General features: G+C 36.0%; 1 protein-coding gene across 2 annotated transcripts in view; it reads right to left on the reverse strand.

Moving 5' to 3' along the window:
- Positions 1-12,355, reverse strand: part of LOC148951920 (uncharacterized) — a 120,174-nt gene extending 107,819 nt beyond the window's left edge. For both annotated transcript variants that reach the window (XM_089089396.1, XM_089089395.1), the window contains exon 1: positions 12,241-12,355. The gene's annotated coding sequence lies outside the window, so the exon portion shown is untranslated. The remainder of the gene's footprint in view (positions 1-12,240) is intronic.
- Between the last annotated feature and the right edge of the window lie 3,349 nt (positions 12,356-15,704).

Genomic DNA, 15,704 nt, shown 5'->3' on the forward strand with positions numbered 1-15,704 from the left:
GCAAGCTAAATTTAAAAAACACATCAACCATGGGCGCCCATAAGCTGAATTCCAGGGGGGGGCAAACCTCCTCTAATTGGCACTTTTAATGCTATATAATAGAAATTTCAGAACAAAAATATAAAAATAAGGCAGCATCATTCAGCCAGGGGGGGGACGGGAGCCCTCCCCCCTGACCCCCCACCCTCTGGGCGCCCATGACATCAACAGATTTTCAAAACAATATAAATCAGGGTTAAGCAAAGGTATGAAACTCGAAACACTTTTCTTGCGCCTCATTTCAGCAGAAGATCAATTTTGCAAGGTGTTAGTTTTATATCCCAAAAATTGTAAAAGGTCATTAGAGATCAGCACCCACTGGAGGACAAATTACTGAAACCAGGTACTTCAAAATATCTTCCTAAGTTCTGGATTAATTTCTGGTAGTTTTATTCACCTAACACAACTACTTCCCAAGGTCAACCAAAGCCCCTAATCTACAATGTTACTAGAAATTTACCAAAGATGAATCAAAAGTTGTGTTCATCTACTAACAACAATGTATTGCAAATACTATAAATTTACCTTCTTCTGCCTTAAAATTACCTTAAACTGCCCATGGGAGCAATCCAAAGATTGTTCCTTATGAAGCTTGAGAGTTAATGATTCAGTTATCATTCAGTTGTTTCAGTTATCAATGATTCAGTTGTTTCAGTTATCTTTATTGATCAGGTACAGTTGGATAATCAGAGAGATTGTTCTAATCACTGACAATTCTAGATGAAAAGAATTGGGTGCAAGCCTCTGGTTTGGGTAGACTTGCTTAAGAAGCTTCAACTGATGACCTCTGGTTCTTGAGTTAAGACCAAGAACAGGAAACAATGCTGGGAGAGTGTTGGCTTTCATTAGTTTGCAGGTAAGAATGGCATACCCTCTTCTTCTCCTGTATACAAGTGTTGGAAATTTCAGTTTAGTTAGTCTTGTAAGGTAAGAGAGTTCTTGCATGTCAGAGATAATTTTAATGGCATGTCCCAGCACATCTTTCAGTGCCTTAAAGTCTTTCTTAAAATATAGAGAGGCTAGAGACATTCCAATTTCAAGCCTGGAGAGTGAAAGGAAAAGGTACACTTCATTTACTAACAACTCAGTGCAGTATCAAGCTGCCAGGGAGCAACACAGCTATGCACAATCCTCCTCCATCCTAATCTATTCAAAGTCTTTTTTTATACCCACACAAGAATTTCCAATGTCTTTTTAAAATTTCCTTGCAATATCATTCCATCCCCTTTGGGGACGACCTGATTTTTGTTCAGCCCTAGATGGCTGGCTGACAAGGATGACCTTTGGCAATCTGTCATCCTTCATCTACGTGCCCAAGCCATCTTTACCTTTCTCTCATTACAGCCCTAGTAAGTGGGAGTGAACCACATTTTTAGTACAGATACTGTCAGAGAGACGGGCACCAAAAATAATCCATAGGCAATTTCTCTGGAAAACATCAAGCAAATCATCCTCTGATTTTAGGAGCACCCACACTTCAGAACCATACTTGACCACTGTCATCACTGTAGCTTCCAATATCTTACTATTCGTCCAAACTTTTTTCAACTGTGAATAGACATCCTGGGTATTGGCTATTCTACTTTTAACATATTCTACCCTTTTTAATAATAATACTTCCTAGGTAAATGAAGCTCCCACTTGATTGATCTTCTTGTTACCCAACATCATCTCTTCTTCACCTTCGCATATTCCTAGTCTTCGTAACTTAGTCTTCTTAACACTAATTTTCAGGCAAATTTTTGCAACCCGAACTCTAAAAACCTCCAAAACTTCATTCATTTTCATTTAGGATGCTTAAATCATCAGCATAATCCAAGTCTAGGAGAGTTTTATTTCCCCAATTGATTCTGTATTCTCCCATTGCCATTGCAAAATGATCCATATGAATGGGAATCGAATGTAACCCAACTTAACTCCTTATCTAATACAAAACCAGCCACTAACCTCATTTCCTGCTTTGACCACAGCAATGTTATTCTTGTACATAGCACTAATTATTTTAATATATTCATCCGGTATCATAGGCAGTGCAATAGCGCTGCCTAAGTAAAGAGCAATGTAGACACATTTTTTTTGGGGGGGGGGGGTTATACCAGGGCACTTCGTATAGAAGGAGTTGTTGGAGAAACTTTGAAAGGGTCGTAGAAACTTCATTTATTTACTGGTGGTGATTTGTGGTAGTTTTATGCTTGGAAGATTCTTTGACTTTATTCCTGCTCATTTTTGGTTTAATGGAGCTCTTTACTTTTCTTTAAAAAAAAATTTCGTGGGAAAATCTTTTTAAATTAATACCGTACAAGGATATGACCTTTGCTAAAGGAGTTTGATCACTCAAGCACTTCTCAATTATTAATCTGAGATTAAAAATTTTGTAGACACATCCTCTCCCATTCTTAAAACCACACGGTTATTCTCTTGAAACTTTATCTACAGCATTTCTAGGTTTAAAAAGTATCATCATACTAAGCAATTCCCTTCCTACAGAAACCAAGCTCATGCCTCTTTAATTACCACACTGACTCTTATCACCCTTCTTATAAAGATGTTTAATTAAAATTTTCCAAAAATTGCTAGGTACTTCTCCTTTTTCAAAAATCCTATTTACAATCTTCAGTATTCTTCACAAAATAAATTTCACTACCACCATATTCAAAAAGCAAAACTCATTTACAACACTATTGGTACCTCCAGCTTTATTATCTTTTTTATCCTTTTGGAACTGTCACTAATTCTTCTTCACAAAATAAATTTCACTACCACCATATTCAAAAAGCAAAACTCATTTACAACACTATTGGTACCTCCAGCTTTATTATCTTTTTTATCCTTTTGGAACTGTCACTAATTCTTCTTCACAAAATAAATTTTCCTTCACATCCAACGTGTCACAAAATTTTTCACTCTATCCAATATCCTTTCCAGTAAGTCTACCATAGTTTAGCACATTCTCAATATGTTCTGTCTATCTCTCTTTAAATCTTTCCTTGTCAATAATTGAGGCCCCCTTCCTATCTTTAACTGGGACAAGTCTAGATTAACTATCCACCCTCAGTTTCTTAGCATGCCAGTACAATATTTTCCTATTATACCATCTGGCTTTATCTTAACCCATGGTCTCCATTTCACACTTTCTTGATTCATATATTAATGCTTTCTCCACTTTCTTTACATTCCTCTTATTTTCACATGATCTATCAATTAAATAATTCTTTTACAAGTCCCTCCTCCTGCCTATTAGACAAAGTATTTTCATCAATATTCCTATCTGTGTTGGTGACTTTCTTCCCTAATATCCCATCAGCAACTTCATAAACTATTCTAATAAAATTATTCTATCCATCTTCTACATTATCAAATTTTAGACTCTCTAATTTAGAATTCAACTGTTCCTGAAAGTTTCTCTCAAATTCTCGTCCTGGATTTCACCAACATCAGAGCTTCTCAGAAGATAGTAACCATTCCTATCTGTGAAATTTTTCAGCTTTAGATTAACACACGACCAGTGTTAAGTAGAAACTTAAGTAAAAACTAGAAGTATTTGATGGTACTTAAGCACACAAGTACTTTTAGACCAATGTTCAAATTCAATATAAACTTTATTGAGAAGTCACTCCTTACTGCAATGCTTTTGAATTCTCTAACAGTGGATTCTACTTTTCCGAAATAGTACCCAGTAACTGAAATTTTAAACAAGGAATGCAAGGAGTATGTTGATTTGTTTTTTGTTTTAAACGGATAGTTTTTTTAGATTAACGGAAAAATAGATGCAGATGGGGCCATTTCAGCTGTGATCTGTGAGTTTGAACTAACAGACTAAATTGGTATTTGGTATGCTAACAACAAAAGCTACTTGGGAATGACTGCCAATTTGCTTGACAAAGATCTTAGGTGGAAATCTTTTGCTCTTACATGTTTGCATTTTAAGGGTTCACATACTTATGACATAATTGCTGAGCAACTGAATGGTGTCTTTGCAAGAGATAAAATTGATGTTGAAAGAAAGATATGTGGAGTATTAACTAACAATACTTTAAACCTCAGTAAAGCATTTAGAGAAATCCCAACAATCTCTGGTGATGAGGGTCAAGTAAGTGGCAATGAGGATGAAGACAAAGCAAGTCAAAACTACTTATTCTTGTTAATAAATGTTGGCAAGATTCTTAGTAATCAGATTGAACAAGAGTGCTTTGAGTGTTTCCCTCTTCCTCCCCATTTCAGGTGTGTCAGCCATACACTCATTTTGCTTGCATTCACAGATGCTGATAAAGCCTTGAATGATGTTGCCTATAAACAGCAGCACTATGCTGCTTCTGCCATACCAAATTCTTAAAAAAGCTACCAGAAAGAAGTCAAGTGTCTCCAACACTACCAGAGATCAACAAGGGAATACCACAGCTGACTGTGCCCAAAAAGTGGAGCAATGGAAAATATATTTTAGTCAGCTTCTAAAACCCAACGTCATTATGCCCATTGAGTTGGAAAACATGCTACCCTCAGCCTTACAACATAAGCATGTCTCCACCAGACCTTGATAAAATCATCAAAGCCATGAAGAACCTCAAAAGACATAATTCTCCTGGTGAGGACAGCATTTCACATGAAACTTACAAAGCTCCCCCTCCCCCCCCTTGATTGCAAGCCAGCAGCTGCCACTATTTATTGAAATATGGAAAACCAAGAAGTTCCCAAAAGATTGAAAAACCTGAGTCATCCTTCCCATTAACAAAAAAGACAATGAGGCAGAGTATGCCAATTATAGAGGCATATCTATAAACACTATAATAATAGTGTTACTTCAGAGTTCAAATTGAACACATCTAAAATCAGATATCTTACGAACATTATTAAACAAGTGAATTTTTCAAGTGAACTAATTTATCACTACGTAACAATAATTGGCTTGAGATAGTGACATATAACCCTCTCCTATGTTTAACAATTAATTGAGTTTACAGTGTTTATAGAATTTTTAAAAGAAATGAAATAACAAAATTTTATTGGATATCCTTGCTCATTTAATTAAGGCGTAAGTGGTTTAATAAGACATTTAGTAACCCTAATTCAGCAAGCAGGAGAGGGGCAGTTCCCCCATCGGAAGCGTCATTGTACCTGCTGGGAGAACCTCCCTTAAACTGCGGGGATAAGGTGAACGGGGGCTGACGCTTCCCTTGTTTTTTGGGGTGGCAGCTGGATCAAGAATGATGGAAAATACTGTGGTTTTAAGTCTGGTGTTGAACTTTATACAGGGGCATGTGGAAAAGACAACGAACAAGGATATTGTTATCAGGCAGTCGAAATTTTTCTCAAAGGCTTTCTCTGAAAGATGCTATTGATATATGCACAACAGTGCTCGACAAAGACATTAATCAGAGTCATAGGGGCTCTCACCCGGTTTCTGCCTTAAATGGCGATATTTTTGATGTTATGTCAGAAAGGTTCGCAAATGAAGTTCCGACCCCTCGTTTTGCCATTCTCGACCGAGCTGACATTCCCACAATTCCTGAAGATGTGAGTATTCCTCACATCTCCTCACGATTCATCACCATTCCTCACGATTAAATGATTGTAAAGGGATGATAAGTTTTCTTGTAAAGAAGCATGAAACTTCTGCAGTACCAAGCTCAGAGAACCAGCCACATATGTGGCCACCTCTGCCCCGGCCAGAAAAGACTATCCCAGTTGTTTTGTCAAATCTGTCTGCAAGCTTGAGTGCTAATCCTATCAAGCAAAAGGAGTTCTTGAGGAAAAGTGGACCTGCTAACAAAATAGACAGAATCAAACAACAAAGAGACAGGTTGTTTGTACATATGAAAGACGAAACATCCGCAAATGTTATCGCCTCCATGGCCCAAGGCGAGCAAAATATCCGTATCAAGGTACTGAGTTCAGAATACCTTGGGATCATTTACGTTAACAAAGATTACAACATTTCAACTATTCCCAACCTAATAAACGGTGTTTCCCAAGTCAAGTGCTTTGGAAATTTCTCAGTTGTCCAGCTCATGTTTGATACCAAGCTAGACTTTGATCATGCTCTCAAGTTCAGAATCAAAGTTGAATACACCATGTTTTCTGTATCCAATCCCCTTACAAAGCTGCTACAGTGATATAAACGTCAAGGTTTTGGTCATTGTTCAAACCAGTGTCAGACGGACACTAAATGTAGCAAGTGTGCTGGTGATCATGGCTACTTTGAGTGAACCTCAGATGTGCTCAAATGTGCCAACTGCTGATCCAACCATGCAAGTAACAGCTTTTGGTGTCCAAACCTGAAAAATGCAGCTCATGGTACAACACCAGACCAAGCTCCACCAAATAACTCAAATTGTAAACTAGCTCAATAAATGGTGAAGTATGTGTGTTCTGTCAAAACACAAACGGTGCAAGAGAAAAATTAGACATACTTCAAATAGTTTATGGTGCTTTCAATATAATTTGTTATAATGAGCATCTGCTTAATGAGGATAATAGCACAAGATTGATTACTTCTTCTGATCATCAGTTTTTTATCCACCCAGAAAAAAGTACTGGGGGTCGACCCTCGGGGGGCTTAATGATAGCTGTTAGAAATAAGTATAAATGTGATTTGTTTGAGTCTAATGATGTATGTCTTGCAGTAGAATTTAGTGGTTTTATTGCTGTTTGTGTTTATATGCCTACAAATTATAGAAACAACCAATTGAGTCAGAAGTTTGCATCTGCTTTCTTGTCATTATTGAAACTACTTGAAAGAATAGCTCCTACCTGTAAAGCTTGTGTTATTATGGATGATTCTAATACAGACATTAATGATAATACCATTGGTCACTCACAAATGTTAAATGCTACATTGCTGCAAAATATCTATTGTCTACAGAAAAATAGATTGTTTACCTATGTACATAACAGTGGTAGTACTTCTGATCTTGTTTTGTGTTTACTGATATGGGGGATCTCCAGAGGCAGATAGTTAAAGCTGCTTACAACTTTCTTTTAAGTGAGCATTTGCATCTTGAGTTTCATCTACCACTCAGTTCTTTTGAGACATATGCTCCTTCTAGACCCAAGTGGTTCACTAAACAGAACTGAAGTCATATTGATATATTTACTTACCAGACACTGCTTGATTCATACTTAGATAAGATAACGGTTCTGTTTCATTTGCTTTTGTGGGTAAAATCTGACCACCTTCTTGATTTGAATTGTTATTTGCTAGAATTGGTGCATAGTATGAAAATGGCTACATCTGCTGGAGTTCCATCAGAAAAATAAAGCTGAATACCCGTAAGAGAGGCTGGTCAGATTTTTCTTGTTTGAAGGTTGAAAAGTCATGCCATGTGTTTTGGAGACAAATCTGGGTTGATTGTAAAAGACCACAATCAGGATAGGTTTTCAAAATTATGAAGTCAAATAAACACCAATATCAAAAGAAGGTGAAATCTTGAAAAAGAAATCAGGTTAAGGAGCTATCATGGGAAATAAAAGAAATCCTCATCAGCTATGGCAAGCTCTGTCTAAACTTATCTGTTCTTCTTTGTTGCAGCCCAATAGCATTGGAATAAATAAATGGTTTGAACAATTTTCTTAAATTTTTGTGGCTGATCTTCCATCATTAGAAAGTAATTTCCAGGACATTCTGATGCAGCATTTTGACTAACTAAACCAATACAGTAACTGACTTACTATTACCCCATTGTGTGTTGAATCTTTTGTTCATTGTCTTCCTCTAGGAAAATCGCTGGGGGCAGATGGTATTTAGCCAAAACATCTGAGGCATGGTACCCCTAGACTGTTTAGTCATATAGCCTTATTGTTTCCAAGCAATAGTATACATAAGAAGGGGAAAGACCATAAAGATTGTTCTCTGCACAGGCCCATCACTATTTATTCAGTTCTAGCAAAGTTACTGGAGAAGATACTGTGCCCTGTAGTGGCAGCACAAGTGGATGTGAGTGACAAACAGTTCAGTTTCTGGTCCAGTCTTAGTGTTCAGAATGCATATGCAACTTTTATTTCAATTATTGAAAAGTTTAAGAAAGGAAAACTTCATTATTTGTCTGTGCAATAGACAAATTTAAGGCAATTGATTCTGTCCTACATTTGCAAGCAGTCCTGTCACTACTAAGGGCAGGAGTTGATCCTTTTGTCTGTAAATGTCTGTGGCAATGGTATCAAAAATCTCAAGTAAGAATTTGGTCTGCAGGACAGCTTTCTGGACCTATAAAGATATGTAGAGGTATTAAACAAGGCTCAACTAAACCCAAGTGGAACTGAACCACTGTGCAACTCAGCCCCATTTAATTGAACCCTTGCTAAAATGAACTCTTGTTCAACTGAACCCCATTTAACTCAACCCTTGTTTAACTTCACCCTCATGTAACTCAGCCCCTTTTCAAATCAAGCCCTGTTTGACTCAACTTAACCCAAGGTCTAAGAATAAGTTTGAACTAATAATGACTAGGAACTCAAAATTTGCTTTCCACTTTGTTCACACTTTCTAACTGATATTACCCATTTGGGTAACCACAGAACTTTTCCAAATTGAAAGAAACTTTCAGCAATAGGTTTTTCACCAATATCATGGGCTGTTAAAAAGCAGTTCTGGGTTTTATTGGAAAATTAGCTTTTCAATTAGTGCTCAGGCAAGGATTTGCCAAGGGCCAAGTGAAAACCGACCTTGTAACCAGTTCCCTCTCTCTCAGCTCTTTTGGTTTGGTTTTTGAAGTTACCTAAAAGTATTTTGTTTGGGTCATTCCACATAAGATCAACCAGGAAATGATATCTGACTTTACGGGATGGAGGAAATAAAAGACAGGATAATCTACCCTGTGATTTTTAACAATGTATTATGTTCTGTGACAAAATTGATAAGAGAATTTTTGATAGAAGATGGAATTGATGCTAGTCATCTATCTTATGCAGATGATCAACTTTTGATAAGTGATAATTTAGAATCTCTACAGAAAGCTATTAATGCCATGTTGTCTGCACTTGGAGATATTGGGCTAACAATAAAGCCATCTAAGACTGAATTCATTGTTTTGAATGATCAAACACTGCCAAATTGTGTTGTTGATGTTTGCAGGAAGACAGTTGTCCAAAAGGATACATTTGAGTATCTCAGACTCCAATATGGGAATTCTATCAAAGCTAATGAAAATCTAATTATAGCAGCACTTAAAGGAAAACTGCAGAAAACTTATGGTATGTTAGCACAAATTAAGGGTCAATTTGAAAAAATTACACTTGGTTGTCTCTGTAATGCCATTTTTGTGCCAGATGTCTTTTTTTAAACCCTTGTATGGAATTGCTTTAGTAAAGCCAAATGTGACCAAATTTTTTTCAGTATTGCCAATATTTATTGGGAATTCCCATATGGTTCAGAAACTCTTATGTTTTGCAAAGATACCATATTTTTAAGATAAGTAAGAAAATGGACGAGTTGTCTACCCATTTCAAAAGTCAAAACAGAATAGTCCATGAGTTTGCATTGGCTAGTCTTGTGCAGTAAAATTGTGATTTTCTCTCTTCCATAGTTATTGCAGTTTAATTTTGTTTTGTAGTGTTGTGTGATTTTTTTTGTTCTTTTTTCATTTGTTTTTATAATTCCTTCAAGCTTTTACACTGTATTTGCATGAAGGGTTGAAATTAAATTATTGTTATTATTACATCTCTCATTTACATTGCAGCCGAATTATTTTCCATCATTCTACTTTGGAGATTCAAAACAGCAAGAGATAGGCAACCTCAGGAAAACCAGTCTGGGTTCTGGCCTGGCAGAAGATGCTAAGATCAGACTTTTGTGCTCTATTTGATCATGCAACAATGTGGAAGGTACAACCTTCCACTCATTAACATATTCATAAATTATGTTGCTGTCTTCAACTCAGTTGAACAGAAAACATTGCAGAAGATTCTCCATGAAGATGGCATGCCACAGTAATTCATTGAGATCCTGGAAGCTTATTACCAAGAATGTGCATTCCAAGTCAAAGTCTATGGCAAAGAATCTTCACTGTCTGATGTAGAATGAGGTGTTCACAGCTTTGTTTATCTGGGACCTGAGACAGATTCAAGAGGAGGATGCAATCAAGATGTCAACAGAAGAATATGTACAGCTTAATTGCTCAACTCTGCATGCATCTTTGGACTTGTTGGGAGATTAGCTTAAGAACAAAGATAAGCATTTATAATTTGACAGTGAGGGCAGTTCTTCTCTATGGTATCAAATCCTGACCCACCAAAGCAGCTCATGGGTGTACTCTGGAAGTCATTGACCATTGCTGCTTGCGTTCAATCTTGCACACCTGGTTTTCAGACCAGATCATTAATGATGAAATCCACCATCATTGTTACAACATTGACAAAATCTCAGGCATCATCAAGCTCTGCTGGCTCCACTAGCTTGGACATGCTTTATATTGCCCTGACAATCACCTCAATAAACAAATACTGCTTGCTGAACCCCTACCAACATGGTGCAGAAGGCAAGGAGGACAGTTTCACAATTGATGGATAATGGTTAAACAAGATCTGGAGCCAGCTGGAGGTTTTTGCAAATTTGGCCACTGATGGGACAAATGCTGGCTGAGGTTTAATGAAGAACTGGCACAAGATTGCTCATCATGGGAGACCATCATTCAGAAGCTCTGTTTAGATGCTGGGTGAGGCAGAAACACTTGGTCCTGCTGCAAGTACCAGTAAAGTAAGGGTACTATTCTTGAATGGAGAAAGCTGGAAATCCATGCAGCATTACATGATGCAAATTTGATATTGTTTTTACTAACAATACTTTTACTAACCTTAGCCTATCATTTTTTGTTGTGTTTTTTTGTATAGCCTAGGGCTATGTGAGACCATTAAAGAAGGGGGGCTGTGGATGAATTGCCAAAAACATATACTAATCTATAAAAATGAGCATAAAATTAGCAATCTAAAAAATTGTCTCTTTTTGTTTGAGGATGTCTCCTTCTGAAGACCCACTATTCTAGACCTTTACCAGCTATTAAATTGACTAGTTCAGAAAAGCAATCTTGCACCAAGATCATAAACAAATTATTACAGCATTGAATCTAGAAGAGGACCTTAGGTTAGTACAAAGGAAATGGTAAATTTTTGGCAGTTGGTATTATTGACTTACAAACAAAGTAAACATACTATTCGATGCCTTATTTTATGCTCTTTCCAAATATAACAATTATTTTTGGGTGATTTTTTTGCAGTTCATATTATTGACTTACAAATAAAGTAAACATAATACTCAATGCTTTTTTATGCTCTTTCCAAATATAATAATCATTTTTGTTGGAAAATAATTTTACCCCCAAGCCTATATAAACCAATTCAGGGTATATATTTGCACATTAGGGGGGGGGGGTAAATTTTATTTCTGATATAAATGTGAAGTAAGTTTGAACTTTGCCCCCACCCCCCTGATGTGCAAATATATACCCTGAATTGGTATATATAGGCTAGGAGTGGGGGTAAATTCATTTCCAACAAAACTGTTTTTATTATATTTGAAAAGAGCATAAAAAAGGCATTGAGTGGTATGTTTACTTTATTTGTGAATCAATAATATGAACTGAAAAAAATTTACCCATTTTTGTAGGAAATGATTTTACCCCCACCCCTATATATACTAATTCAGGGTATATATTTACACATTAGGGGGGTGGGGGTAAAGTTTATTTCTGATACAAATGAGAGGTAAGTTTAAACTTTACCTCCCCCCCCCTAATGGGCAAATATACACCCTGAATTGGTATATATATATAGGGGTGGGGTTAAAATTCATTTCTGACAAAAATGACTATGATAGCCTATTCATAAACAACATTAAAAAAGGCATCAAGTAGTATGTTCACTTTATTTGTAAGTCTGCTGTATGAACTGCCAAAAATTTACCAAGGAAATTTTATAAGAAACTAGGCACCTAGTCCAATTTCTAGTCCAGATCCTAAGCATAGACCTAGGTTTACACAAAGCTACAATGAGGATTGGCCTAGGCCAAGGCTAGCCTATACCCAGAGGGGGGGTTTGAACCCCTCCCGAAATGTTTTTTTGACTTGTAAAAACGGAACATAAATGGATATGAACAAATTTTGTATGCGTTTTTTGAGTTTCTTCCATGTAACCCCCCCCCCCCCGAAAAAAAATCTTTGAGTAAAACCCCCTCTGAAAACAAATCCTGGATACGTCCTTGGCTCAATTACTTACAGATTAATCGTTCTTAGTCGGATAAATTTGTAGGGGTAATAGCTTTGGCACAACCAACAGATCTGTTAATGAAGAACTCGCCATCAAGAGTTGGTTTCTTTGAGTAGGATTCCCGCTGTCACGTTTAAATAATTCAAATTTTCTGACTCCTTGTGATGTTGTAGCTAGTGTTGCCATTAACGAAATAAAAAATCACCATTTTCTCTTAGAATAAATCAACAAAGGCAAAATGGTTGTGAAACATTTTAGTATGTAAAATAAATTCAAATCTTTCAACTATTTTCCATACCTAAGCATTTTTGTATTATATCGATGCATATTTATAACTATTTTTAGGTGATTTTATGCTTACTACCGGTATTCACATATTTAGGTGAATTTATACGTGCTATCACTATCAGTCTCTATTAGTCTTCAGTACAAAGAGAAGCATTTTTCAAACCAAAAAATTTTAAACGCCACATTCTTTCGGATCCGGTTCACAGAACTGATTACAGTTTCCACTTAACGTGTTCAATGTCCAGATATTACAGGTTTTTAGACTTCAAAGACAAATAGGAAATTAGTTTTTACAAAATGTACTTGCTTACAGTGGATTTAAGGCTATTTTGTACCAAAGCACTCTGTACCAAATTTTGTACCAAATATTTTGTACCAAATATTTTGTACCAAAGCACTTTGTACCAAAGTGCTTTGTACCAAAGCACTGGATAGAATTCACAAAATTTATGACTTTGGCATCAATTACAGTCCAAATTTTTAGCATGTATTTCCGGTTACTACAGAGTATTAGGTGACAAGTGTAAGCTTTTTGTTTTCTTACCAATAACTATCCACTAGCTGAATTTAAGCTTAAGAGTGAAATGGAACACAAATCCCAAATAAGAGGATTTGGTAAACATTCAGGTGAAAACTTGGCAGAGTTATCATTCCTACATTTTAACATTCCTTTTTGGCCAGAAAATATATTCCGGCTTTAAAACAGAGGGACCTCAAAATAAAAAAAAATATTTTACAATTATCTCTTTCTACACAAAATCTCTTTACATCTTTCTTGTATTAAAAAAAACGGAATCAATGAATGACAAACTAAAGGAAAATTTATTGATCATAACCCAGATGTAATTTCTTTTTCACGGAAGAACATATGGGCGTTCATGGGCGTGATTTATCTTTATGTATTTCCTTTCCTACTTCTTCATGAATTTAACAACTTAAAACTAAAACAAGATATTTCAGCTTCTTCTTGAATTCAAAAAAAAAAAAATCGTACTAACTTTTGAACTTAGAGGATAAATAGCAAAATACAATTTTGAACTGAATACAAAACATAATGCCTTCGTTTAATTATAAAAAGATATGCTTGAGTTCTATCAATTTTGATTATTAATCTTCTTGAACGTCCATTTTCTTCCATGTTTTCGCCTTTGACACATGTGCATTAGGTATGCCCCAGAATGCATCCGGGAGAAACCTATGCACATGCATGAGAGAATAAATGGCACTGGGGTTTGACCTGCTTCGCACAGGGCTCTTAATGAGCTTCAGCAGAGAAGAAGATATCTCTGATGAGACAATGGGGTGAGACAAAGACATTAGGACTTCCATGAGCCTGGGGAGAGTCAAGGACAAAGAATTTCCACTGCCGTCCTTACAAACCCCTAAAAAGAATCAAAATCACAAAATTTCTAGCTTGGTGTTTTTTATGGTTTTATCATCAACATGCGGAAGCATTTTCCACTCGGTTATGAGCAAATCTTATTCAAAATTTAAAGTTGCAGAAAATTTACGGTGCATCAAAGCAATAGAGGAAATCGTACCAAAAACGAAATTGTCGGATTGAAACATTTGAGCTGATCCAGAGGAGGATCACAGGCATTGATTCATGATTTAATTTTCAAACACAGCTTTTAATAGAAAAAGACAAGTTTGAACAGCACATTGTTCAATATTTGGTGTTCAAGATTTTTTCCTATCTTACTGGTGAAATTTTGATGAAATTTAACATTATCTCCTTCAAGCAGCTTTCCACCTTATTAAGAAGTAAATGAACTTGCACCTGTTCACTATGAAATTCTACATTTTTTTTTTACTTATAATAAATTTATTATTATTATTACTATTTTTATTAAGTTGTTCCACCACCGTTAGAATTTAACCAAGGAACACAGTCATAAGGTAATTTAAAATCATCGCTTATTAGGGGTTTGTGTATGGTATTAGTAGATGATATACTATCTGCAAGATAAGATTGAAAATAAAAGCTAAGTGTCCATATTGCTGTAGAAGACATTAAGCCACACTCCCCATCGTCAGTCATCTCGCTTTGCTAGGGTAAATTAGACAGCGCTCAGCTATATCAAGAAACGCTTGGCACTGTCTAAATTTCATTTTCTATTTTGGGCTAAACACAATAAACAAAAAAATGTCATGACTGAACTGCAAAACACACGGGTCTAAGACATGACACGTAGCAGCTGAGCAAAGGGTAAACAAATTTCAGATTCAACTGACAGTTACAAGCCATGGAAAATTATCCTTCAAACACTTTGCCAAGTCATTTTTGGATCCTAGCATGATGCTTGCATTGTCCGAAACAAAGGCAGCGATGTTTGTAAGTGGTATTTTTTTCTTATTTTACTTAATTAATCTACAATTAAGTTCTTCAACCCTTTACTGTTGCATCAGAAACAACTGGCATTGAATTAACTGCTCGACTGGTTTGTGCTCTTCCAGACAGTAATTGCGAACAATTATTACAAGAAATTTCATTGTTAGTCTGTCTTTGGATTCATTAATGATAATTGAGATCTTGGTGACTTTCAATGCTTTGATTATCTCGCATTCACGTGCTTTTTAAATTAAATTTTTATTATTGCGGTCGTATTTTTGTCCTTGCTGAGGCCATAAGGTGAACGAAAGGTTTGTCTTTTTCTTTTTTTCTGACTGCTTAATTTACTTTTTAACTTTCACTGCAACTGATGTCCTCATCCATGTGTCTTGCTTTGCAGCTCAGTGGCAGTTTCTTCCCTGGAGGAGCCTTTAACGATCCATCTGACTCTTTAAAAGCGTCTTCAAAGGATGAATTTCGTCAATTCAGAGAATTTATATCGAGGAAAAGAAGCTTGCAATCAGAGAAATTAAAGACGAGGGAATTATTTGATTCTGTCATTCATAATTATCGCGTTTTTCTTTAGTTTTAAGTCATGAGATGTCAAATAAACAATTACCTTTGAATTGAGAGACTGTGGTGTTAATGCAATTCCTCCTTCCTGTTAATAAATCATTTGACAGGATTTACTCTCTTCTGGGACTTGATGTGATTTTCATTGTTGCTTTTTTAACCGTGGATTTCATTTACAATTTGATGTGATAATCCCAGTCACTTTTCTTTCAATCATAGATTTTGTTGTCCATTGTTTTCATTTGGGATTCGTTGTGATTCTTGTTGTTGCATGTCTTCT

This window comes from Artemia sp. Qi Xiang Cuo, chromosome 5 (genome assembly GCF_049724085.1).
Source record: "Artemia sp. Qi Xiang Cuo chromosome 5, ASM4972408v1, whole genome shotgun sequence".
Classification (NCBI taxonomy): domain Eukaryota; kingdom Metazoa; phylum Arthropoda; class Branchiopoda; order Anostraca; family Artemiidae; genus Artemia; species Artemia sp. Qi Xiang Cuo.